Source organism: Arachis hypogaea, chromosome 15 (genome assembly GCF_003086295.3).
Source record: "Arachis hypogaea cultivar Tifrunner chromosome 15, arahy.Tifrunner.gnm2.J5K5, whole genome shotgun sequence".
NCBI lineage: Eukaryota > Viridiplantae > Streptophyta > Magnoliopsida > Fabales > Fabaceae > Arachis > Arachis hypogaea.
The window spans coordinates 94,134,458-94,159,786 of record NC_092050.1 but is presented as its reverse complement, the minus strand read 5'-3'; the positions used below and the strand labels follow the sequence as shown (position 1 = coordinate 94,159,786).

General features: G+C 39.0%; 1 non-coding gene across 1 annotated transcript; it reads right to left on the bottom strand.

Moving 5' to 3' along the window:
* Window positions 1–22,559: 22,559 nt before the first annotated feature.
* Window positions 22,560–22,667, bottom strand: LOC112752511 (small nucleolar RNA R71). Its single transcript, XR_003176945.1, has one exon. It is a non-coding gene; the product is annotated as a small nucleolar RNA R71 (small nucleolar RNA).
* Window positions 22,668–25,329: the final 2,662 nt, after the last annotated feature.

The window sequence follows — 25,329 nt, the reverse complement described above, 5'->3', positions numbered from 1 at the left end:
ATTAGAAATCAAAAAGATATGATTGAAAATTATTTTGAAAAATATGTGATGGAGAAGATATGATTGAAAATCAACAAATAAAAAAAGAAAGTTTTAAAATTAAAGTTGATTACTTGACTAACAAGAAATTAGAAGATATGATTCTAGAATTTAAAATTTGATCCTTTCTTAATAGGCAAGTAGCAACTTGGAAATTTTGAATTAAATCATTAATTGTAGCAAGGATTTTCGAAAATACTAGAAAAAATGGAAAGGATTTGATTTTGAAAAGATATGATTGAAAAAATATGATTTGAAATAGATTTGATTTTGAAAAATTATGAAAATTTGAAAAAGATTTGATTTAAAAACAAAATCTTCCCTCTTGTGCCATCCTGGCATTAAACGCCCAGAATGGTATCCATTCTGGCGTTTAACGCCCAAAATACTACCCTTTTGGGCATTTAACGCCCAGCCAGGTACCCTGGCTGGCGTTTAAACGCCAGTTTTCCTTCTTCACTGGGCGTTTTGAATGCCCAGCTTTTTCTGTGTAATTCCTCTGCTGCATGTTCTGAATTTTCAATTCTCTGTATTATTGACTTGAGAAGACATAATTTTGAAAAAAAATTTTGAATTTTTAATGATGAGAAATAATCAAAATGCAACTAATCATGAAAACTAAGATCAAACAAACAATGCATGCAAGACACCAAACTTAGAAATTTTCATATTAGAGATACTAACAAATTGAGAATGCATATGAGAAACAACAAAACACACAAAACAAGAGAATTTAAAGATCAGAGCAAGAAAATCATCAAGAATAACTTGAAGATCAATGAAGAACATAATGCATGTAATTTTCAAAAATTAGAAGAATAAAGACACGCAATTGACACCAAACTTAAAATTAGACACTAGACTCAAACAAGAAACATAAAATATTTTTTATTTTAAGATTTTATAAATTTTTTTTGTGATTTTTTGAAAATTATTTGGAAGAAGAAAATAAAGATTTCAAAATTCTTAATAAGAATTCCAAGAATCATGCAATGTTAGTCTAAAACTCCGGTCCAGGAATTAGACATGACTTACTAGCCAGCCAAGCTTTCAGTAAAAGCTCCGGTCCAAAACACTAGACATGGCCAATGGCCAGCCAAGCTTTAGCAGATCATTATTTTCAACAGCAAGATTGATAGAAATCATCAAGCTCTTGTGATGATAAGTTGAAACCTCGGTCCAAAAGATTAGACATGGCTTCACAGCCAGCCAGACTTCAACAGATCATCATGAAACTCTAGAATTCATTCTTAAAAACTCTGAAGAACAGAATAGAAATTTTTTTTTTGTATTTTTGAAATTTTTTTTCAAAAATAAAAAGTAAAAAGCTTAAACATAAAACAAAATTACCTAATCTAAGCAACAAGATGAACCGTCAGTTGTCCAAACTCGAACAATCCCTGGCAACGGTGCCATAAACTTGGTGCACGAAATTGTGATCATCAATGGCGCCAACAGCTTGGTACGCACAATTATAATCTCAAATCTTTGTCACAACTCCGCACAACTAACCAGCAAATGCATTGGGTCGTCCAAGTAATAAACCTTACGTGAGTAAAGGTCAATCCCACGGAGATTGTCGGCTTGAAGCAAGCTATGGTCATCTTGTAAATCTCAGTCAGGCAGATTCAAATGGTTATGAATAATTGATAATTAAAAGATGAATAAAACATAAAATAGGATAGAGATACTTATGTAATTCATTGGTGAGAATTTCAGATAAGCGTATGAAGATGCTTTGTTCCTCCTGAACTTCTGCTTTCCTATTGCCTTCATCCAATCATTCATACTCCTTTCCATGGCAAGCTTTATGTTGGGCATCACCGTTGTCAATGGCTACTTCCCGTCCTCTCAGTGAAAATGGTCCAAATGCGTTGTCACCACACGGCTAATCATCTGTCGGTTCTCGATCATGTTGGAATAGGATCCATTGATCCTTTTGCGTCTGTCACTACGCCCAACATTCGCGAGTTTGAAGCTCATCACAATCATCCCTTCCCAGATCCTACTCGGAATATCACAGACAAGGTTTAGACTTTCCAAATCTCAGGAATGGCCGCCAATAATTCTAGCTTATACCACGAAGACTCCGATCTTTCAGAATGGAGGCTAAGAGATACACGCTCGATCTAAGGTAGAACGGAAGTGGTTGTCAGGCACGCGTTCATAGGTGAGAATGATGATGAGTATCATGAATCATCATATTCATCATGTTGAAGTGCAAACGAATATCTTGGAAGAAGAATAAGCTTGAATTGAATAGAAAAACAATAGTACTTTGCATTAATTCATGAGGAACAGCAGAGCTCCACACCTTAATCTATGGGGTGTAGAAACTCCACCGTTGAAAATACATAAGAACAAAAGGGTCTAGGCATGGCCGAATGGCCAGCCCCCGAACGTGAACATACAAGTTTGAAAGATAAGATGCTCCAAATACAATAGCAAAAGGTCCTATTTATAGAAAACTAGTAGCCTAGGGTTTACAAAAATAGGTAATTAATGCAGAAATCTTCTTTCAGGCCCACTTGGTGTGTGCTTGGCCTGAGCATTGAAGCTTTCACATGTAGAGACTTTTCTTAGAGTTAAACGCCAGCTTTTGTGCCAGTTTGGGCGTTTAACTCCAGCTTTTATGCCAGTTCTGGCGTTTTGACGCCAGAATTTTTATGCTGACTTAGAACGCCGGTTTGGGCCATCAAGTCTTGGGCAAAGTATAGACTATTATATATTTCTGGAAATCCCAGGATGTCTACTTTCCAACGCAATTGAGAGCGCGCCAATTAGGCTTCTGTAGCTCCAGAAAATCCACTTCGAGTGCAGGGAGGTCAGAATCCAACAGCATCTGCAGTCCTTTTTCAGTCTCTGAATCAGATTTTTGCTCAGGTCCCTCAATTTCAGCCAGAAAATACCTGAAATAATAGAAAAATACACAAACTCATAGTAAAGTCCAGAAATATGATTTTTATTTAAAAACTAATAAAAATATAATAAAAATTAACTAAAATATACTAAAAACATACTAAAAATAATGCCAAAAAGCATATAAATTATCCGCTCATCACCAAGCTCTTCAAGTGGCACGCCCTATGTGTTGATGTCCCTGGCGTGCCATGCCTTCGAGCCAAAGTGGCATGCCCAGGGTCTTCTTAAGTGTTGGTGTTGGCCTGGCGTGCCACGCCTTCGAACCCAAGTGGCACCTTCTTCCTTTCTTCTCTGGAAGGTTGAACTAGCGTGGCACGCGCAGAGTCTGGCATGCGACGCCCACTATCTATGCTTGGTTCCTCTTTTCTGGTCCATTGAACTAGCGTGGCACGCCCAGGGTCTGGCGTGCCACGCCCATTGTGTGTGCTTGATCCTTCTCTTTGGCCAATTGAACTAGCGTGGCACGCCCAGGGTCTGGCGTGCCACGCCTATTGTGTGTGCTTGATCCCTCTCTCTGACCAATTGAACTAGCGTGGCACGCCCAGGGTCTGGCGTGCCATGCCTGGGTCTTCAAGTGGCATGCCTAAGTGAGAATCTGGAGCTGGCGTGCCACACATTCGACACCAAGTGGCACGCCCAGTCTTTGCTTTGGCCCTTTTTATCATTGGCGTGCCACGCCTGGATGCTCAAGTGGCACACCTAAGTAAGGATGAAAGCTTGGCGTCTTACGCCTTCGGCATCAAGTGGCACGCCCAGCTTTGCTTTGGTCTCTGGTATGCGAAATTGTTACTCAGGTTGTGAATTATTGTTCGAAATTGATTCCCTGGCGATGGCACCAAAAACGGATGCACAGAACCATGGTCTAAACATATCTTCACAACTTCACATAACTAACCAGCAAGTGCACTGGGTCGTCCAAGTAATAAACCTTACGTGAGTAAGGGTCGATCCCACGGAGATTGTTGGTATGAAGCAAGCTATGGTCACCTTGTAAATCTCAGTCAGGCGGATATAAAATAGTTATGGAGTTTTCGAAAATTAATACTAAAATAGGGATAGAAATACTTATGTAAATCATTGGTGAGAATTTCAGATAAGCGTATGGAGATGCATTCATTCCTCTGAACCTCTGCTTTCCTGCTGTCTTCATCCAATCAGTCTTACTCCTTTCTATGGCTGGCTTTGTGTAAGGATGTCACCGGTGCCAATGGCTACTTTCAATCCTCTCGGGAAAATGGTCCAAATGCTCTGTCACAGCACGGCTAATCGTCTGGAGGCATCACCCTTGTTGTTGGTTGCATCCTATTCCTCTCTGTGAAAATGGTCCGATGCGCTGTCACTGCATGGCTAATCATCTTGGAGGTTCTCGATCATACTGGAATAGAATTTACTATCCTTTTGCGTCTGTCACTATGCCCAACACTCGCGAGTTTGGAGTTCGTCACAGTCATTCAATCCCAGAGTCCTACTCGGAATACCACGGACAAGGTTTAGACTTTCCGGACTCTCATGAATGCCGCCATCAATCTAGTTTATACCACGAAGATTCTGATTAAGAGATCTAAGAGATACTCATTCAATCTAATGTAGAACGGAAGTGGTTGTCAGGCACGCGTTCATAGGGAATGATGATGATTGTCACGATCACATTCAGGTTGAAGTGCGAATGAATATCTTAGAAGCAAAATAAGATGAATTGAATAGAAAACAGTAGTACTTTGCATTAATCTTTGAGGAACAGCAGAGCTCCACACCTTAATCTATGAAGTGCAGAAACTCTACCGTTGAAAATACATAAGTAATGAAGGTCCAGGCATGGCCGAATGGCCAGCCCCCAAACGTGATCAATAGATCAAAAGATAATCCAAAGATGTCTAATACAATAGTAAAAGGTCCTATTTATAATAAACTAGCTACTAGGGTTTACAGAAGTAAGTAATTGATGCATAAATCCACTTCCGGGGCCCACTTGGTGTGTGCTTGGGCTGAGCTTGAAGTCTACACGTGGAGAGGTCATTCTTGGAGTTGAACGCCAGCTTTTGTGCCAGTTTGGGCGTTGAACTCCACTTTGCAACTTGTTTCTGGCGCTGGACGCCAGAATTGGGCAGAGAGCTAGCGTTGAACGCCAGTTTGCATCGTCTAAACTTGGGCAAAGTATGGACTATTATATATTGCTGGAAAGCCCTGGATGTCTACTTTCCAGCGCAATTAAAAGTGTGCCATTTTGAGTTCTGTAGCTCCAGAAAATCTATTTTGAGTGCAGGGAGGTCAGAATCCAACAGCATTAGCAGTCCTTCTTCAACCTCTGAATCTGATTTTTGCTCAAGTCCCTCAATTTCAGCCAAAAAATACCTGAAATCATAGAAAAATACACAAACTCATAGTAAAGTCCAGAAATGTGAATTTAACATAAAAACTAATGAAAACATCCCTAAAAGTAACTAGATTCTACTAAAAATATACTAAAAATAATGCCAAAAAGCGTATAAATTATCCGCTCATCACAACACCGAACTTAAATTATTGCTTGTCCCCAAGCAACTGAAAATCAAATAGGATAAAAAGAAGAGAATATACTATAAATTCCAAACTATCAATGAAACATAGCTCCAATCAGATGAGCGGGACTTGTAGCTTTTTGCCTCTTGAATAGTTTTGGCATCTCACTTTATCCATTGAAGTTCAGAATGATTGGCTTCTATAGGAACTCAGAGTTTAGATAGTGTTATTGACTCTCCTAGTTCAGTATGATGATTCTTGAACACAGTTATTTTATGAGTCTTGGCCGTGGCCCTAAGCACTTTGTTTTCCAGTATTACCACCGGATACATAAATGCCACAGACACATAATTGGGTGAACCTTTTCAGATTGTGACTCAGCTTTGCTAAAGTCCCCAATTAAAGGTGTCCAGGGTTCTTAAGCACACTCTTTTTTTGCTATGGACCTTGACTTTAACCGCTCAGTCTCAAGTTTTCACTTGACACCTACACGCCACAAGCACATGGTTAGGGACAGCTCGGTTTAGCCGCTTAGACCAGGATTTTATTCCTTTAGGCCCTCCTATCCACTGATGCTCAAAGCCTTAGGATCCTTTTTATTTGCCCTTGCCTTTTGGTTTTAAGGGTTATTGGCTTTTTGCTCTTGCCTCTTGGTTTTAAGAGCTTTTGGCTTTTTCTGCTTGCTTTTTTTTCTTTCTATTTTTTTTCGCCTATTTTATTTTTTTTTTTCTGCAAGCTTTGTTCTTTGTTGCTTTTTCTTGCTTCAAGAATCATTTTTATGATTTTTCAGATTATCAAATAACATGTCTCCTAGTCATCATTCTTTCAAGAGCCAACATATTTAACATTCTTAAACAACAACTTCAAAAGACATATGCACTGTTCAAGCATACATTCAGAAAACAAGAAGCATTGTCACCACATCAATATAATTAAACTAAGTTCAAGGATAAATTCAAAACTCATGTACTTCTTGTTCTTTTGAATTAAAACATTTTTCATTTAAGAGAGGTGATGGATTCATAGGACATTCATAACTTTAAGACAAAGTTACTAATTACTAATGATCATGTAATGAAGACACAAACATAGATAAGCACTTAACATAGAGAAAACGAAAAACAGAGAAAGTAAGAAAAAGGAATGAGTCCACCTTAGTGATGGTGGCGTTTCCTTCTTGAGGAACCAATGATGTTCTTGAGCTCTTTTATGTCTCTTCCTTGTCTTTGTTGCTCCTCCCTCATTGCTTTTTGATCTTCTCTTATTTCATGAAGGATGATGGAGTGCTCTTGATGTTCCACCCTTAGTTGTCCCATGTTGGAACTTAATTCTCCTAGGGAGATGTTGATTTGCTCCCAATAGTTTTGTGGAGGAAAATGCATATAAGGCATCTCAGGGATCTCATGGTGATGAGCTTCCTGCGCCTCTTGAGCTCCATGAATGGGCTCTCTTGCTTGCTCCATCTTTTTCTTAGTGATGGGCTTCTCTTCCTCAATGTGAATGTCTCCTTCTATGGAAGCTCCAACTGAGTAACATAGATGGCAGATAAGATGAGGAAAAGCTAGCCTTGCCCCAGGAGAGGGCTTTTCGGCTATTTTGTAGAGTTCAAGGGAGATGACTTCATGAACCTCTACTTCTTCTCCAATCATGATGCTATGGATCATGATGGCCCGATCCACAGTAACTTCAGATCGGTTGCTAGTGGGGATGATGGAGCGTTGGATGAACTCCAACCATCCTCTAGCCACAGGCTTGAGGTCCAATCTTCTTAGTTGAACCGGCTTGCCTTTGGAGTCAATCTTCCATTGAGCTCCTTCCACACATATGTCCATGAGGACTTAGTCCAACCTTTGATTAAAGTTGACCCTTCTAGTGTAAGGGCGTTCATCTCCTTGCATCATAGGCAAGTTAAACGCCAACCTCATATTTTCCGGACTAAAATCCAAGTATTTCCCCCGAACCATTGTAACATAGTTCTTTGGATCCAAGTTCTTACTTTGATCATGGTTCTTGGTGATCCATGCATTGGCATAGAACTCTTGAACCATTAGGATGCCGACTTGTTGGATGGGATTTGTTAGAATTTCCCAACCTCTTCTTTGAATTTCATGTCGGATCTCCGGATACTCATTTCTTTTGAGTTTGAAAGGGACCTCGGGGATCACCTTCTTCTTGGCCACAACATCATAGAAGTGGTCTTGATGAGCTTTGGAGATGAATCTTTCCATCTCCCATTGATGAGATATTTTGGAGGAAAAATAAATTTCTCCCAAAATACCCAAAACTAACCGGCAAGTGCACCGGGTCGTATCAAGTAATAAAAAAACTCACGGGAGTGAGGTCGATCCCACAGGGATTGAAGGATTGAGCAATTTTAGTTTAGTGGTTGATTTAGTCAAGCGAATCAAGATTTGGTTGATGGTTTTGTGACTTGCAGAATTAAATTGCATTGAAGTAAAGAGAACAAGAAATAAATTGCTGAAACGTAAAGAACAAGAAATTAAATGGCGGAAGCTTAGAGTGCAAGAAATGTAAATTGCGGAATCTTAAAGCGCAAGGAATGTAAATTGCTTGAAATGTAAAGGGGATTGGGATGTGGATTTGCAGAAATTAAACAAGGAAAAATTAAATTGCATTAAACAGAAGAGGGAAAGGGAATTGGGATTGAACCGGATATGAAGCAGAAAAGTAAATGAACATAGAAAGCAGTAAACAGAGAAGTGAAATGGGAAATTCAGATCTCAGGACCCAGAGACTAGAAAATCAAGTCTAGATCTCAATGCCTTCCTAGATCCAACAAGAACAATTGCAAGGAAATTGTAAATGGCAAGGAAAATAGATAAAGAGCAATTAACCGGAAATGAAATTCAATTAGCAGTAAAGAAACAGAGATCCAAGATTGAGATTGAAACAGAATTTCTTCAATTCTCCAATCCAAGATCCAAGACAAGTGCAAATGAAATTGAAAGCAATGAAAACAAAGAAATTAAAGTTCAAAAGCTCTCCGAAAACTATTATGAAAATTCCCAAAGAAAAGCTCTTCGAAGAACTTGAATTCTATCCTATTTATACACTTTCAAAAATGATCTTCAAGCCTTGAGTTGGGCCTTTGCTCTTGGTGGAATTGGGTTGAAAGAGGCCTTGGTTGATTGCTCTTGAAGTTTGGAGAAGAACCGAAGTGAACCAATTGAACCGGTTTTGAGGTTAGCAAAAGTTGGACCAAAAGTTTGAGCCAAAGTTAGGGGTCTAACTTTGGCTCCAACTTTTCATAGCAGCAAACACATTTTTCTGGTATGCACGTTGGTGCCAACGTTAGGGGTCTAACTTTGACCCTAACGTTGGCCTTGCTTTGTATGCTAGTGGCGCCAACGTTAGCCTCCAAGTTAGGGGGCTAACGTTGGCGCAAACGTTGGCCCCTCTCCCTTGTGTTTTCATGTGCCAACGTTAGATGGCCAGGGAGGAATTCATGTGCCAACGTTAGCCTCCAAGTTAGGGGGCTAACGTTGGCGCAAACGTGGGATGGCCAGGGAGGAAATTTCAAGTTCCAACGTTAGCCTCCAAGTTAGGGGGCTAACGTTGGGGCTAACTTCTTGCTTCCTGGTTCAATTTCACTTATTCCATTGTCCTCTCTTCACTCCTAGCCATTCCTCTTTGCTTCAACATTTCTCCAAGCTTTCTTCACCTATCATTAATCAACCAAACTCATCAAAGCTATGCTCAAAATCATGAGATATTCATTCTTTCATAATATGCAACAAATATAGCATAAAACCTCATGAAATGGCATAAATTCATATATGGTTGGTTCAATCAAGGGAAACATGAAAATCTACTCAATTAGCTTGCTTGTAGCTCAAGAAAGTGCATAATTCTAATGAAAACAAAAGAAAAAGACTAGCTAAAATAGGCTAGGATGACTTGTCATCACAACACCAAACTTAAAGCTTGCTTGTCCCCAAGCAAGAAATAGATTTATGCTCCAAGGTTCTTTCAATTAAGATGGATTGAGGAACACTTGTAAAGTGCAGTGAGTGAAGTGATCAAGTATCAGTGGGGTGAACTCTAAATCATATGCTCATGCAAGGGCTTCAGTGCTCACTAGTCCTTACATATTGGGAGTCGTAGGTCTTTAGGATTTTCATCCAAATGGTATCATGGAGATCTCTTTATATGTAATCACCTTGAAGCAGCTTATAGTTTCTGTGCTTTGGCCTCGACTCTAAGTATCATGTCTCAAAGCGGCTCTTTAGATAAGCTTTCAATCAATACTCCTAAACCAGTTGGTTTTAAGGTATTAGGTGTTAAAGCACCCCTAAGGATTTACTTGCTCAAGCCTTTTTCCTTGACACACTTCAACCACAAGCATTTACTAGGATAACAACTCTTTGAGTTTTTGTTTCTTTCTTTCTTTTTTTGCCTAGTAATTGATGCTCAGAGCCTTGGGCCATATTCTTTTTGTTTTTGTATTTTCTTTTCTTTCTTTTGTTTTGTTTGCTGCTTCTTGGATCAATAAATTTTTGAGAATCTCCACAATACTTCTTTGAACTTCATGTCCCGCCTATGAGCTCCCATGCAAGTTTTCACAAGCATGCAACCTCAATACATAATCATACAACTAGAACCACCACTTCTCCTAATCTTTTGCTTGCCTCAAAATTGTTTAATTCCTCAATCTTTCTTCTCAAAGAACTTTCATGTGATGCATTTCTTGGAAATTGAGTGCAAACAAGTTTTGAAGATGAGAATGTTGTGAATGATCAAACATCTTGCTTATTGAATTATAAAGAAAGACTATGCTATGCAGGCAGGGCAATTAAGGATACAATCCAACTTTAAATCACAGCAATAATTGATGTAGAATAATCACTTAACAATACAACCTGTTGGAGTTCAATTGCTTTTCTTTTTTCTCATCATCATTGTTGCTGACCTTCGTGTTCATCTTTCTCCTTTTTGATGATGTTCAAACCTCCAAAAGCTTGTATGTCATTCTGCAATGATATTGAAAGTTGCTTGTTCCCCAAGCACTTGGAAACAATGGTTAATTTTTCATGATTTATTTGCGGGCTTTTTGAACTTACTTTGGTGTGGGAACACCAAACTTAGTACCTTGCTAATGGTTAACCATTTGTGATCATTTCTTTTTCTTTTTCAAAAGTAAAAGAACTGGAAACTAAGAAAAACAGTAAAATGGCTAACTAGTTCATCCAGTATGCTTGAAGCCTACATTATGCAGAAAGTGAGAATGTGTTTTATAATGGGATTTTGGTGGAATACTAAACTTAGGATCCTTCATTCTCCCTTAGATTGTTTTGGTGTGCAACACCAAACTTAGCTTCTTGCATTATAGATGAAACTAATTAACCTTTTTATTAAAATGGTTATGAACAGAAAACTACCTCGGGTTGGGTTGCTTCCCAACAAGCGCTCTTTTATTGTCACTAGCTTGACATTCATCATTTTGTGCTTATGGCATTTGAGGCTTCTGTTGCCTCAGGTTTCCTCCTCTTGCTGTGGATTTCCTTCCCTCTGTTTCTCTTTCCATAGCCCTCTTACTTTCCTCCATGACTCCCTTCGCTTTCAGCACAGCATCCTTTTCATGGCTCTTTGGGTTCAGAGTCCCCTCCTTCTCACTCAATTCAGTAAGGTTTTGAACCAGTTGTTCCATCTGCCTTTCAAGTCTTCTGAGTGAAGCCTCCTGGTTCTTGCTTATCATCTCTTGATGTTTCTTTATTTCTTCCCGCTCTATTACCATCATTTCTTGAATTTTTATGGACCGCTCCATCAGCATTTCTAGAATATAGATTCTTTGAAAGGTTGGAAGTGGTTGTGGCTGTGTCAATTGTGGTGGTTGATGAAGGTCATTTTGGGCGAATGGTGGGGTAGGGCGGGGTTGGAAGTGTGTGTGATTGTTGTTGTGGGGGTGTGTTTTAAGTTGGTTTTTGAAGCTGAGATTGTTGCAGTTGAAGTCCCTTGGTTTTTGGTTTTGGTTCTCAACCCCCCTCCCATTAGAATGAGTCCTCCAAGGTGGATTGTACACATCATTCTGAGGCCTGTGTTGGATCATGCTAGTGTGATTGCTTGGAGATTGTAGTTGCTCATTGTTAATGACCCCAAAACTGTGTTCAGCTTGATTATTCCCATATGAGCTTTGAGTCAGGTTGTATGTATGTATTACAACATGTCTCAACTCAGTGATTTTCCTAGCCATCATGTCTAGTTGTTGTAGAGTCTGCTGATGTATCTGCTTGTTTTGGCTTATTACTTCACGAGCACCTTCAATTTCTTTCTCTTGTGTGAATGGATGCACTTCTGCCTCTGGCTTAACAATTCTTTGTGATGGGTTCAATTTGACTAGGAGCCCATTCACCAGTTCTTCCCATCCGATAATGCTTTCTTGTGGAAAAGCTTCAAACCATTGGGCAACATCATTCATGGCTATGGATAGTTGCTTCGAACTATGGGTTACATTATCATCCAAGGTGGGAGTATTACTCTCATGATTGCTAGAATTTGTGGAGTTCCCTTCCATGATCTGCACAGTCACAACCAATTCAAGTGAAGATAGAGCATATTCAGGCCAGAATATGATTGAAGGATCAGTTGACACAAAGTATCAAACAGTTGGCAAACTTGAGAGAGTAATGAACGAAAACCACTCCTCTCGTTTGTTTTTCAAGCCATGAAAATTATATTCAGCAGGATGAGCCAAGGAAATTTCACTCTATTGCTAGAATGAGGGTTCTATTAGCTCAGGCAAAACTTCAAACAGTTAGCGGGTTAGTCAAAAATTAAAGAAAAAGTGCTTGATCTAGATCACCACCTCACTTAATCATTGTCAATCTAATCAATCCCCGGCAACGGCGCCAAAAACTTGATGAGATATTTTGGAGGAAAAATAAATTTCTCCCAAAATACCCAAAACTAACCGGCAAGTGCACCGGGTCGTATCAAGTAATAAAAAAACTCACGGGAGTGAGGTCGATCCCACAGGGATTGAAGGATTGAGCAATTTTAGTTTAGTGGTTGATTTAGTCAAGCAAATCAAGATTTGGTTGATGGTTTTGTGACTTGCAGAATTAAATTGCATTGAAGTAAAGAGAACAAGAAATAAATTGCTGAAACGTAAAGAACAAGAAATTAAATGGCGGAAGCTTAGAGTGCAAGAAATGTAAATTGCGGAATCTTAAAGCGCAAGGAATGTAAATTGCTTGAAATGTAAAGGGGATTGGGATGTGGATTTGCAGAAATTAAACAAGGAAAAATTAAATTGCATTAAACAGAAGAGGGAAAGGGAATTGGGATTGAACCGGATATGAAGCAGAAAAGTAAATGAACATAGAAAGCAGTAAACAGAGAAGTGAAATGGGAAATTCAGATCTCAGGACCCAGAGACTAGAAAATCAAGTCTAGATCTCAATGCCTTTCTAGATCCAACAAGAACAATTGCAAGGAAATTGTAAATGGCAAGGAAAATAGATAAAGAGCAATTAACCGGAAATGAAATTCAATTAGCAGTAAAGAAACAGAGATCCAAGATTGAGATTGAAACAGAATTTCTTCAATTCTCCAATCCAAGATCCAAGACAAGTGCAAATGAAATTGAAAGCAATGAAAACAAAGAAATTAAAGTTCAAAAGCTCTCCGTAAACTATTATGAAAATTCCCAAAGAAAAGCTCTTCGAAGAACTTGAATTCTATCCTATTTATACACTTTCAAAAATGATCTTCAAGCCTTGAGTTGGGCCTTTGCTCTTGGTGGAATTGGGTTGAAAGAGGCCTTGGTTGATTGCTCTTGAAGTTTGGAGAAGAACCGAAGTGAACCAATTGAACCGGTTTTGAGGTTAGCAAAAGTTGGACCAAAAGTTTGAGCCCTCCAACTTTTCATAGCAGCAAACACATTTTTCTGGTATGCACGTTGGTGCCAACGTTAGGGGTCTAACTTTGACCCTAACGTTGGCCTTGCTTTGTATGCTAGTGGCGCCAACGTTAGCCTCCAAGTTAGGGGGCTAACGTTGGCGCAAACGTTGGCCCCTCTCCCTTGTGTTTTCATGTGCCAACGTTAGATGGCCAGGGAGGAATTCATGTGCCAACGTTAGCCTCCAAGTTAGGGGGCTAACGTTGGCACAAACGTGGGATGGCCAGGGAGGAAATTTCAAGTTCCAACGTTAGCCTCCAAGTTAGGGGGCTAACGTTGGGGCTAACTTCTTGCTTCCTGGTTCAATTTCACTTATTCCATTGTCCTCTCTTCACTCCTAGCCATTCCTCTTTGCTTCAACCTTTCTCCAAGCTTTCTTCACCTATCATTAATCAACCAAACTCATCAAAGCTATGCTCAAAATCATGAGATATTCATTCTTTTATAATATGCAACAAATATAGCATAAAACCTCATGAAATGGCATAAATTCATATATGGTTGGTTCAATCAAGGGAAACATGAAAATCTACTCAATTAGCTTGCTTGTAGCTCAAGAAAGTGCATAATTCTAATGAAAACAAAAGAAAAAGACTAGCTAAAATAGGCTAGGATGACTTGTCATCACACATGACTCGGAGGTGGAAGTTTTTGTCTTCCCTTTTGCTTTTCTAGAGGATTCTCCGGTCTTAGGTGCCATCAATGGTAATGGAAAAACAAAAAGCTTATGCTTTTACCACACCAAACTTAGAATATTGCTCGCCCTCGAGCAAGAAAATAAAGAATTAGATGAAGAAGAAGAAGAAAAGATGGAGAGGAGGGGGGAGGTGTGTTTCGGCCAAGAAGAGAAGAGAGGGTTGTGTTGTGTGAAAATGAGGAAGAATGGAAGGCTTTATATAGAGAAGGGAGGGGGGCTTAAGGTTCGGCCATATGGGTGGGTTTGGGTGGGAAATTGATTTGAATGTTGAAGGTAGGTGGAGTTTATTGGGTAGGTTTATGGGGAAGAGTGGGTGGATGTGAGTGGTGAAGGGTTAATAGGGAAGAGAGATGGAGGTGATAGGTGAAGGGTTTTGGGGAAGAGTGTTTATTGGGAATAGAGGATGACTGAGAAGAGAGAAGAGAGTGAGTGAAGGTAGGTGGGGATCCTGTGGGGTCCACAGATCCTGAGATGATCCTGTGGGGTCTACAGATCCTGAGATGATCCTGTGGGGTCCACAGATCCTGAGGTGTTCAAGGATTTACAACCTTGCACCAAATTAGGCATGTAAAATGCCCTTGCACACAACTCTGGGCGTTCAGCGCCAGGTTGGTGCCCATTTTGGGCGTTTTACACCCATTTGTTGCCCATTTCTTGCGTTGAACGCCAGAACCATGCTTATTCTGGGCGTTCAGCGCCCAGATGATGCCCAATTTGGGCGTTCAGCGCCCAGATGATGCCCATTTTAGGCGTTCAGCGCCCAGATACTGCCCATTTTGGGCGTTCAGCGCCAGAACCATGCTCTGTTCTGGCGTTGAACGCCAGGCAGGTGCTTCCTCCAGGGTGTGATTTTTCTTCCGCTATTTTTGATTCTGTTTCTAAATTTTTCGTTTATTTTGTGACTCCACATGATCATGAACCTAAGAAAACATGAAAAACAAAAATAAAATTAGATAAATAAATATTGGGTTGCCTCCCAACAAGCGCTTCTTTAATGTCAATAGCTTGACAGTGGGCTCTCATGGAGCCTCACAGATGTGCAGAGCTTTGTTGAGACCGTCCAACACCAAACTTAGAGTTTGGATATGGGAGTTTGACACCAAACTTAGAGTTTGGTTGTGGCCTCCCAACACCAAACTTAGAGTTTGACTGTGGAGGCTTTGGTTGACTCTGCTTTGAGAGAAGCTTTTTCTGCTTCCTCTCCATGGATGCAGAGAGAGATCCTTGAGTTGTAAACACAAGGTTGTCCTTATTTAATTGAAGGATCAATTCTCCTCTGTCCACATCAATCACAGCTCTTGTTATGGCTAGGAAAGGTCTTCCTAGGATGATGGATTCATCCTCTTCCTTTCCAGTATCCAGGACTATGAAATCAGCAGGGATGTAAAGGCCTTCAACCTTTACTAACACGTCCTCTACTTGTCCATAAGCCTGTTTTCTTGAATTGTCTGCCATCTCTAATGAGATTTTAGCAGCTTGCACCCCATAGATTCCCAGTTTCTCTATTACATTGAGGGGCATGAGGTTTATTCCTGAACCAAGGTCACACAGAGCCTTAAAGATCACGGTGCCTATGGTACAAGGTATTATGAACTTTCCAGGACCCTGTTTCTTCTGAGGCAATGTCAGCTGATCCAGATCACTTAGTTCATTGGTGAACAAGGGAGGTTCATCTTCCCAAGTCTCAATACCAAATAATTTGGCATTTAGCTTCAAGATTGCACCAAGGAACTTGGCAGCTTGATCTTCAGTAACATCCTGATTTTCTTCAGAAGAGGAATACTCATCAGAGCTCATGAATGGCATAAGGAGGTTCAATGGAATCTCTATGGTCTCTAGATGAGCCTTAGAGTCCTTTGGTTCCTCAGAGGGAAGCTCCTTATTGATCACTGGACGTCCCAGGAGGTCTTCTTCCTTGGGATTCACGTCCTTCTCCTCTCTTGTGGGTTCGGCCATGGTAATTAATTCAATGGCCTTGCACTCTCCTTTTGGATTCTCTTCTGTATTGCTTGAGAGAGTACTAGGAGGGATTTCAGTGATCCTTTTACTCAGCTGGCCTACTTGTGCTTCCAAATTTCTAATGGAAGACCTTGTTTCATTCATGAAACTCACAGTGGCCTTAGATAGATCAGAGACTAAATTTGCTAAGCTAGATGGATTCTGCTCAGAATTCTCTGTCTGTTGCTAAGTGGATGATGGAAAAGGCTTGCTATTGCTAAACCTGTTTCTTCCACCATTATTAAAGCCTTGTTGAGGCTTTTGATCCTTCCATGAGAAATTTGGGTGATTTTTCCATGATGGATTGTAGGTGTTTCCATATGGTTCACCCATGTATTTTAACTCTGCTATTGCAGGGTTCTCAGGATCATAAGCTTCTTCCTCAGAAGATGCCTCTTGAGTACTGTTGGATGCAGCTTGCATTCCATTCAGACTCTGAGAAATCATATTGACTTGCTGAGTCAATATTTTATTCTGAGCCAATATGGCATTCAGAGTATCAATTTCAAGAACTCCCTTCTTCATAGGCGTCCCATTACTCACAGGATTCCTCTCAGAAGTGTACATAAACTGGTTATTAGCAACCATGTCAATGAGTTCTTGAGCTTCTGCAGGCGTTTTCTTTAGGTGAATGGATCCACCTGCAGAAGTATCCAATGACATCTTTGATAGCTCAGATAAACCATCATAGAATATATCCAGGATGGTCCATTCTGAAAGCATGTCAGAAGGACATTTTTTGTCAGCTGCTTGTATCTTTCCCAAGCTTCATAGAGGGATTCACCTTCTTTCTGTCTGAAGGTTTGAACATCAGCTCTAAGCTTGCTCAGCTTTTGAGGAGGAAAGAACTTGGCTAAGAAAGTCGTGACCAGCTTATCCCAAGAGTTCAGGCTGTCTTTGGGTTGAGAGTCCAACCATATTCTAGCTCTGTCTCTTACAGCAAAAGGGAAAAGCATGAGCCTGTAGACTTCAGGATCTACTCCATTAGTCTTAACAGTATCACAGATCTGCAAGAATTCAGTTAAGAACTGAAAAGGATCTTCAGATGGAAGTCCATGAAACTTGCAGTTCTGTTGCATCAGAGAAACTAGCTGAGGTTTCAGCTCAAAATTGTTTGCTCCAATGGTAGGAATGGAGATGCTTCTTCCATGTAAATTGGAATTAGGTGCAGTAAAGTCACCAAGCAGTCTCCTTGTATTATTGTTGTTGGGTTCGGCTGCCATCTCCTTTACTTGTTCGAAATTTTCAATAAGGTTGTCTCTGGATTGTTGTAATTTAGCTTCTCTTAGTTTTCTCTTCAGAGTCCTTTCAGGTTCTGGATCAGCTTCAACAAGAATGCCTTTTTCTTTGTCCCTACTCATAAGAAAGAGAAGAGAAAAAGAAAAGAAGAGGAATCCTTTATGTCACAGTAAAGAGGTTCCTTATTGTTAGTAGAAGAAGAAAAGGAATAGGGGTGAAGAAGAATGAAGAATCCAAACACAAAGGTGATGATAGGAGCAGAGATGTGAGATGAAGAGAAGTGTTAGTAGATGAATAAATAAATAGAAGGGGATGAGAGGAGGAGAGAATTTTCGAAAATAATTTTTGAAAAAGCGTTAGTGATTTTCGAAAATTCAAATAAAAAATAAAATAATTAGTCTAATTAAAAAGAAATTTTGAAAAAGAGGAAAGATTTTTTCGAAATTTAGAGAGAGAGAGTTAGTTAGGTAGTTTTGAAAAAGGTAGGAAACAAACAAAAAGTTAGTTAGTTAGTTGAAACAAATTTGAAAATCAATTTTGAAAAGATAAGAAGTTAGGAAGTTAGAAAAGATATTTTGAAAATCAAATTTTTGAAAAAGATAAGATAAGAAGATATTTTTGAATAGATATGATAGAAATTAGTTTTTGAAAAAGATTTGATTTTTAAAATCACAATTAATGACTTGATTCACAAGAAATCACAAGATATGATTCTAGAACTCAAAGTTTGAATCTTTCTTAACAAGCAAGTAACAAACTTGAAATTTTTGAATCAAAACATTAATTGATGATGTTATTTTCGAAAATATGATGTAAAATTAAGAAAAAGATTTTTGAAAATATTTTTGAAATTTTCGAAAATAACTAAAAAAAATTGAAAAAAGATTTTGAAAAGGATAAGATTTTTTTAAATTGAAAATTTGATTTGACTCATAAAAACAACTAGATTTTAAAAATTTTTGAAAAAGTCAAATCTAATTTTCAAAATTTTAAGAGAGAAAAAGGGAAAGATATTTTTTTGATTTTTGAATTTTTATGATGAGAGAGAAAAACACTAAAAATGCTCAATGCATGGAAATTTTGGATCAAAACAATGAATGCATGCAAGAATGCTATGAATGTCAAGATGAACACCAAGAACACTTTGAATGTCATGATGAACATTGATGAGCGGATAATTTATACGCTTTTTGGCATTGTTTTTAGTATGTTTTTAGTAGGATCTAGTTACTTTTAGGGATGTTTTCATTAGTTTTTATGTTAAATTCACATTTCTGGACTTTACTATGAGTTTGTGTATTTTTCTGTGATTTCAGGTATTTTCTGGCTGAAATTGAGGGACTTGAGCAGAAATCAGATTCAGAGGTTGAAAAAGGACTGCTGATGCTGTTGGATTCTGACCTCCCTGCACTCAAAGTGGATTTTCTGGAGCTACAGAACTCAAAATGGCGCGCTTCCAATTGCGTTGGAAAGTAGACATCCAGGGCTTTCCAGAAATATATAATAGTCCATACTTTGGCCAAGAATTGACGATGTAAACTGGCGTTCAACGCCAGCCTTCTGCCCAAATCTGGCGTCCAGCGCCAGAAAAGGATCCAAAACCAGAGTTGAACGCCCAAACTGGCACAGAACTTGGCGTTCAACTCCACAAATGACCTCTGCACGTGCTACACTCAAGCTCAGCCCAAACACACACCAAGTGGGCCCCGGAAGTGGATTTATGCATCAATTACTTACTCATGTAAACCCTAGTGACTAGTTTATTATAAATAGGACCTCTTACTATTGTATTAGGCATCTTTGGATTACCTTATGATCCTTTGATCATGTGTTGGGGGCTGGCCATCTCGGCCATGCCTGGACCTTCACTTATGTATTTTCATACGGTAGAGTTTCTACACTCCATAGATTAAGGTGTGGAGCTCTGCTGTTCCTCAAAGATTAATGCAAAGTACTACTGTTTTCTATTCAATTCTTCTTATTTCGCTTCTAAGATATCCATTCGCACCCAAGAACGTGATGAAGGTGATGATTATGTGTGACGCTCATCATCCTTCTCCCTTATGAACGCGTGCCTGACAAACACTTCTGTTCTACATGAAATAAGCTAGAATGAGTATCTCTTAGATCTCCTAACCAGAATCCTCGTGGCGTAAGCTAGAATGATGGCGGTATTCAAGAGAATCCGGAAGGTCTAAACCTTGTCTGTGGTATTCTGAGTAGGATTCAATGATTGAATGACTGTGACGAGCTTCAAACTCGCGAGTGCTGGGCGTTAGTGACAGACGCAAAAGGAGGGTGAATCCTATTCCAGCATGATCGGGAACCGACAGATGAATAGCCGTGCCGTGACAGGGTGCGTGAGCATATTATTCACTGAGAGGAGGGGATGTAGCCACTGACAACGGTGATGCCCTTGCATAAAGCCAGCCATGGAAAGGAGTAAGACTGATTGGATGAAGATAGCAGGAAAGCAGAGGTTCAGAGGAACGAAAAGCATCTCCATTCGCTTATCTGAAATTCCTACCAATGATTTACATAAGTATCTCTATCCCTATTTTATTATATAATATTCGAAAACACCATTATCATTTTATATCTGCCTGACTGAGATTTACAAGGTGACCATAGCTTGCTTCATACCAACAATCTCCGTGGGATTCGACCCTTACTCACGTAAGGTATTACTTGGACGACCCAGTGCACTTGCTGGTTAGTTGTATCGAAGTTGTGACAATTATGAATTAAGATCAAAGCACCAAGCTTTGGAGCCATTACCAGGGATTATTCGAGCCTGGACATCACAATTTCGTGCACCAAGTTTTTGGCGCTGTTGCCGGGGATTGTTTGAGTTTGGACAACTGACGGTTCATCTTGTTGCTCAGATTGGGTAACTTTCTTTTCGTTTTCTGTTCAAAAATATTTCAAAAATATTTTCAAAAATCTCTCATCTGTTTTCGAAAAAAAAATTTAATAATAATAAAAATGTTTTCAAAAAATTTTTATTCAAGATTTTTAAGAATGAATTCTAGTGTTTCATGAAGCATGTAAAGCCTGGCTGGCTGTAAAGCCATGTCTAAATTTATTTGGACTGAGGCTTGCAATTTGTTATAAAGAGCAATATACTTTCGTGTTAAAGACTAAAGCTTGGCTGGCCATTGGCCATGTCTAGTGTTTTGGACTGGAGCTTTCATTGAAAGCTTGGCTGGCTAGTGAGCCATGTCTAATTCCTGGACTGAAGCTTTAGACTAACATGGCAAGATTCCTGGAATTCATATTAAAAATTTTGGAATCCTTATTTTTTCTTTTTCCTATTATTTTCAAAAAATATCAAAAAAAAAATTAGAAAAATCATAAAAATTTGAGTCTTGAGTCATATCATAAGTTTGGTGTCACTTGCATATGCATCTTGCATTTTTCGAAAATTTCATGCATTCATAGTGTTCTTCATGATCTTCAAGTTGTTCTTGGTAAGTCTTCTTGTTTGATCTTGATGATTTTTTGTTTTGTGTTTTATTCATGTTTATCATATGCATTCTTGAATTCTTAGTGCGTAAGCATTAAAGAATTCTAAGTTTGGTGTCTTGCATGTTTTCTTTGCATTAAAAATTTTCCAAAAATATGTTCTTGATGTTCATCATGATCTTCATAGTGTTCTTGGTGTTCATCTTGACATTCATAGCATTCTTGCATGCATTCATTGTTTTGATCTAAAAATTTCATGCATTGCATAATTTTCATGTTTTTCATAAAAATTCAAAAATAAAAAAAATATCTTTCCCTTTTTCTCTCATCAAATTCGAAAATTTGGATTGATTTTTTCAAAAATTTTTAAAATCAAATTGTTTCTCATGAGTCAAATCAAATTTTCAATTTGAAAATCTTATCTTTTTCAAAATCTTTTTCAAAAATCAAATCTTTTTCAAAATTCTTAGTTATTTTCGAAAATTTCAAAAATATTTTTCAAAAATCTTTTTCTTATTTTATACCAAATTTTCGAAAATAACAATAACAATTAATGTTTTGATTCAAAAATTTGAAGTTTGTTACTTGCTTGTTAAGAAAAATTCAAACTTTAAGTTCTAGAATCATATCTTGTGATTTCTTATGAATCAAGTCATTAATTGTGATTTTAAAATTCAAATCTTTTTCAAAACTAATTTCAATCATATCTTTTCAAAAATATCTTCTTATCTTTTTCAAAAATTTGATTTCAAAATATCTTCTCTAACTTCCTAACTTCCTACCTTTTCAAAATTTGTTTCAACTAACTAACTAACTTTTTGTTTGTTTCTTAACTTTTTCAAAACCACCTAACTAACTCTTTCTCTCTCTCAATTTTCGAAAATATCTTCTCCCTTTTTCAAAAATTTCTTTTTAATTAACTAATTATTTTAATTTTTATTTTTAATTTCAAAAATTTTCGAAAAAAAAAAATTTTAACTAACAATTTTCAAAAACCATTTTCAAAAATCACTAACTCTTTTTCAAAATAATTTTCGAAAATTATACCTCCCCCATCCTATTCTATTTATTCATTCATATCCTAACATCTCATCTCACATCTCTTCCATCCGTACAGTTGTGCTTCTTCCTTTACATCACATTCTTTGTCTCCCCCTCTTTTCTTCCACTCACAAAGGGATCCCTATACTGTGGTATAAAGGATCTCTATTATTATTATTATTTTTCTGTGCCTTCTTCTTTGTCATATGAGCAGGAGCAAGGATAAGAACATTCTTGTGGAAGCAGATCCAGAACCTGAAAGGACTCTGAAGAGAAAATTAAAGAGAAGCTAAAATACAACAATCTAGAGATAACCTTTCAGAAATTTTCGAACAGGAAAAGGAGATGGCAGCCGAAAATAATAATAATATAAGGAAGATGCTTGGTGACTTTACTGCACCTAATTCCAATTTACATGGAAGAAGCATCTCCATTCCTGCCATTGGAGCAAACAACTTTGAGCTTAAACCTCAACTAGTTTCTCTGATGCAGCAGAACTGCAAGTTTCATGGACTTCCATCTGAAGATCCTTTTCAGTTCTTAACTGAATTCTTGCAGATATGTGATACTGTTAAGACTAATGGAGTAGATCCTGAAGTCTACAGGCTCATGCTTTTCCCTTTTGCTGTAAGAGACAGAGCTAGATTATGGTTGGATTCTCAACCTAAAGACAGCCTGAACTCTTGGGATAAGCTGGTCACGGCTTTCTTAGCCAAGTACTTTCCTCCTCAAAAGCTAAGCAAGCTTAGAGCTGATGTTCAAACCTTCAGACAGAAAGAAGGTGAATCCCTCTATGAAGCTTGGGAAAGATACAAACAGTTGACCAAAAAGTGTCCTTCTGACATGCTTTCAGAATGGACCATCCTGGATATATTCTATGATGGTTTATCTGAGCTATCAAAGATGTCACTGGACACCTCTGCAGGTGGATCCATTCACCTAAAGAAAACGCCTGCAGAAGCTCAAGAACTCATTGACATGGTTGCTAATAACCAGTTCATGTACACTTCTGAAAGGAATCCTGTGAATAATGGGACGCCTATGAAGAAGGGAGTTCTTGAGGTTGATACTCTGAATGCCATATTGGCTCAGAATAAAATATTGACTCAGCAAGTCAATATGATCTCTCAGAGTCTGCATGGAATGCAAGCTGCATCCAACAGTACCCAAGAGGCATCTTCTGAAGAAGAAGCCTACGATCCTGAGAACCCTGCAATAGCAGAGGTGAACTACTTAGGTGAACCTTATGGAAACACCTATAACTCAACATGGAGAAATCATCCAAATTTCTCATGGAATGATCAAAAGCCTCAACAAGGCTTTAATAATGGTGGAAGAAACAGGTTTAGCAATAGCAAACCTTTTCCATCATCAACTCAGCAACAGACAGAGAACTCTGAACAAAATGCTTCTAATTTAGCAAATCTAGTCTCTGATCTATCTAAGACCACTGTAAGTTTCATGAATGAAACAAGGTCTTCCATTAGAAATCTGGAAGCACAAGTGGGCCAGCTGAGTAAAAGGATCACTGAAATCCCTCCGAGTACTCTCCCAAGCAATACGGAAGAGAATCCAAAAGGAGAGTGCAAGGCCATTGACATAAGCGCCACGGCCGAACCTGTGAGGAGAGGAGAGGACGTGAATCCCAAGGAGGAAGACCTCCTGGGACGTCCAGTGATCAATAAGGAGCTTCCCTCTGAGGAACCAAAGGACTCTGAGGCTCACCTAGAGACCATAGAGATCCCATTGAACCTCCTTATGCCCTTCATGAGCTCTGATGAGTATTCCTCTTCTGAAGAGAATGAGGATGTTACTGAAGAGCAAACTGCCAAGTTTCTTGGTGCAATCATGAAGCTGAATGCCAAATTATTTGGCATTGATGCTTGGGAAGTTGAACCTCCCTTGTTCATCAATGAACTAAGTGATCTGGATCAACTGACATTGCCTCAGAAGAGACAGGATCCTGGAAAGTTCATAATACCCTGTACCATAGGCACCATGATCTTTAAGGCTCTTTGTGACCTTGGTTCAGGAATAAACCTCATGCCCCTCTCTGTAATAGAGAAACTGGGAATCTATGGGGTGCAAGCTGCTAAAATCTCACTAGAGATGGCAGACAGCTCAAGAAGACAGGCTTATGGACAAGTAGAAGATGTATTAGTAAAGGTTGAGGGCCTTTACATACCTACTGATTTCATAGTCCTGGATACTGGAAAGGAAGAGGATGAATCCATCATCCTAGGAAGACCTTTCCTAGCCACAGCAAGAGCTGTGATTGATGTTGACAGAGGTGAAATAGTCCTTCAATGGAATGATAACTCCCTTGTATTCAAAACTCAAGGATCTCACTCTGCAACCATGGAGAGGAAGCAGGAAAAGCTTCTCTCCAAGCAGAGTCAACCAGAGCCCCCACAGTCAAACTCTAAGTTTGGTGTTGGGAGGCCACAACCAAACTCTAAGTTTGGTGTTGAACTCCCATACCCAAACTCTAAGTTTGGTGTTGGAAAGTTTCAACAAAACTCTGCACATCTGTGAGGCTCCATGAGAGCCCACTGTCAAGCTATTGACATTAAAGAAGCGCTTGTTGGGAGGCAACCCAATGTTTATCTAATTCTTATTTTTCATGTTTTCTTAGGTTCATGATCATGTGGAGTCACAAAATAAATATAAAAATTGAAAACGGAATCAAAAACAGTAGAAGAAAAATCACACCCTGGAGGAGCATCTGTCTGGCGTTCAAACGCCAGAACAGAGCATAGTTCTGGCGCTGAACGCCCAGAATGGGAGCATCCTGGCGCTGAACGCCCAGAACAAGCATGGTTCTGGCGTTCAACGCCAGAAATGGCAGCAAAGGGGTGTTGAACGCCCAAAATGGGCACCAACCTGGCGCTGAACGCCCAGAGTTGTGTGCAAGGGCATTTTACATGCCTAAATTGGTGCAGGGATGTAAATGCCTTGACACCTCAGGATCTGTGGACCCCACAGGATCATCTCAGGATCTGTGGACCCCACAGGATCCCCACCAACCTCATCATCTCTCTTTCCATTCATGATCATCCCTTTCTTTTTTTTCCATTTACCACTCACATCCATACACCCACTACCTTCAAAAATTCAACATCTCTCTCCCACCCAATCCCACCCATATGGCCGAATACACACTCCCATCCATCTCCTCCATATCTTCTTCTTATTCTTCTATTCTTTCTTCTTTTGGTCGAGGGCAAGCAACATTCTAAGTTTGGTGTGGTAAAAGCATAGCTTTTTTGTTTTTTCCATAACCATTGATGGCACCTAAGGCCAGAGAAACCTCTAGAAAGAGGAAAGAGAAGACAAAAGCTTCCATCAAGGGTCTATAGCTCAGTGGTAGAACATTTGACTGCAAATCAAGAGATCCCTGAGATACCTCAGGGGATACATTTTCTTCCACACAATTATTGGAAGCAACTAAGGGTGGAACATCTAGAGCACTCCATCATCCTTCATGAAATTAGAGAAGATCTAAAAGCAA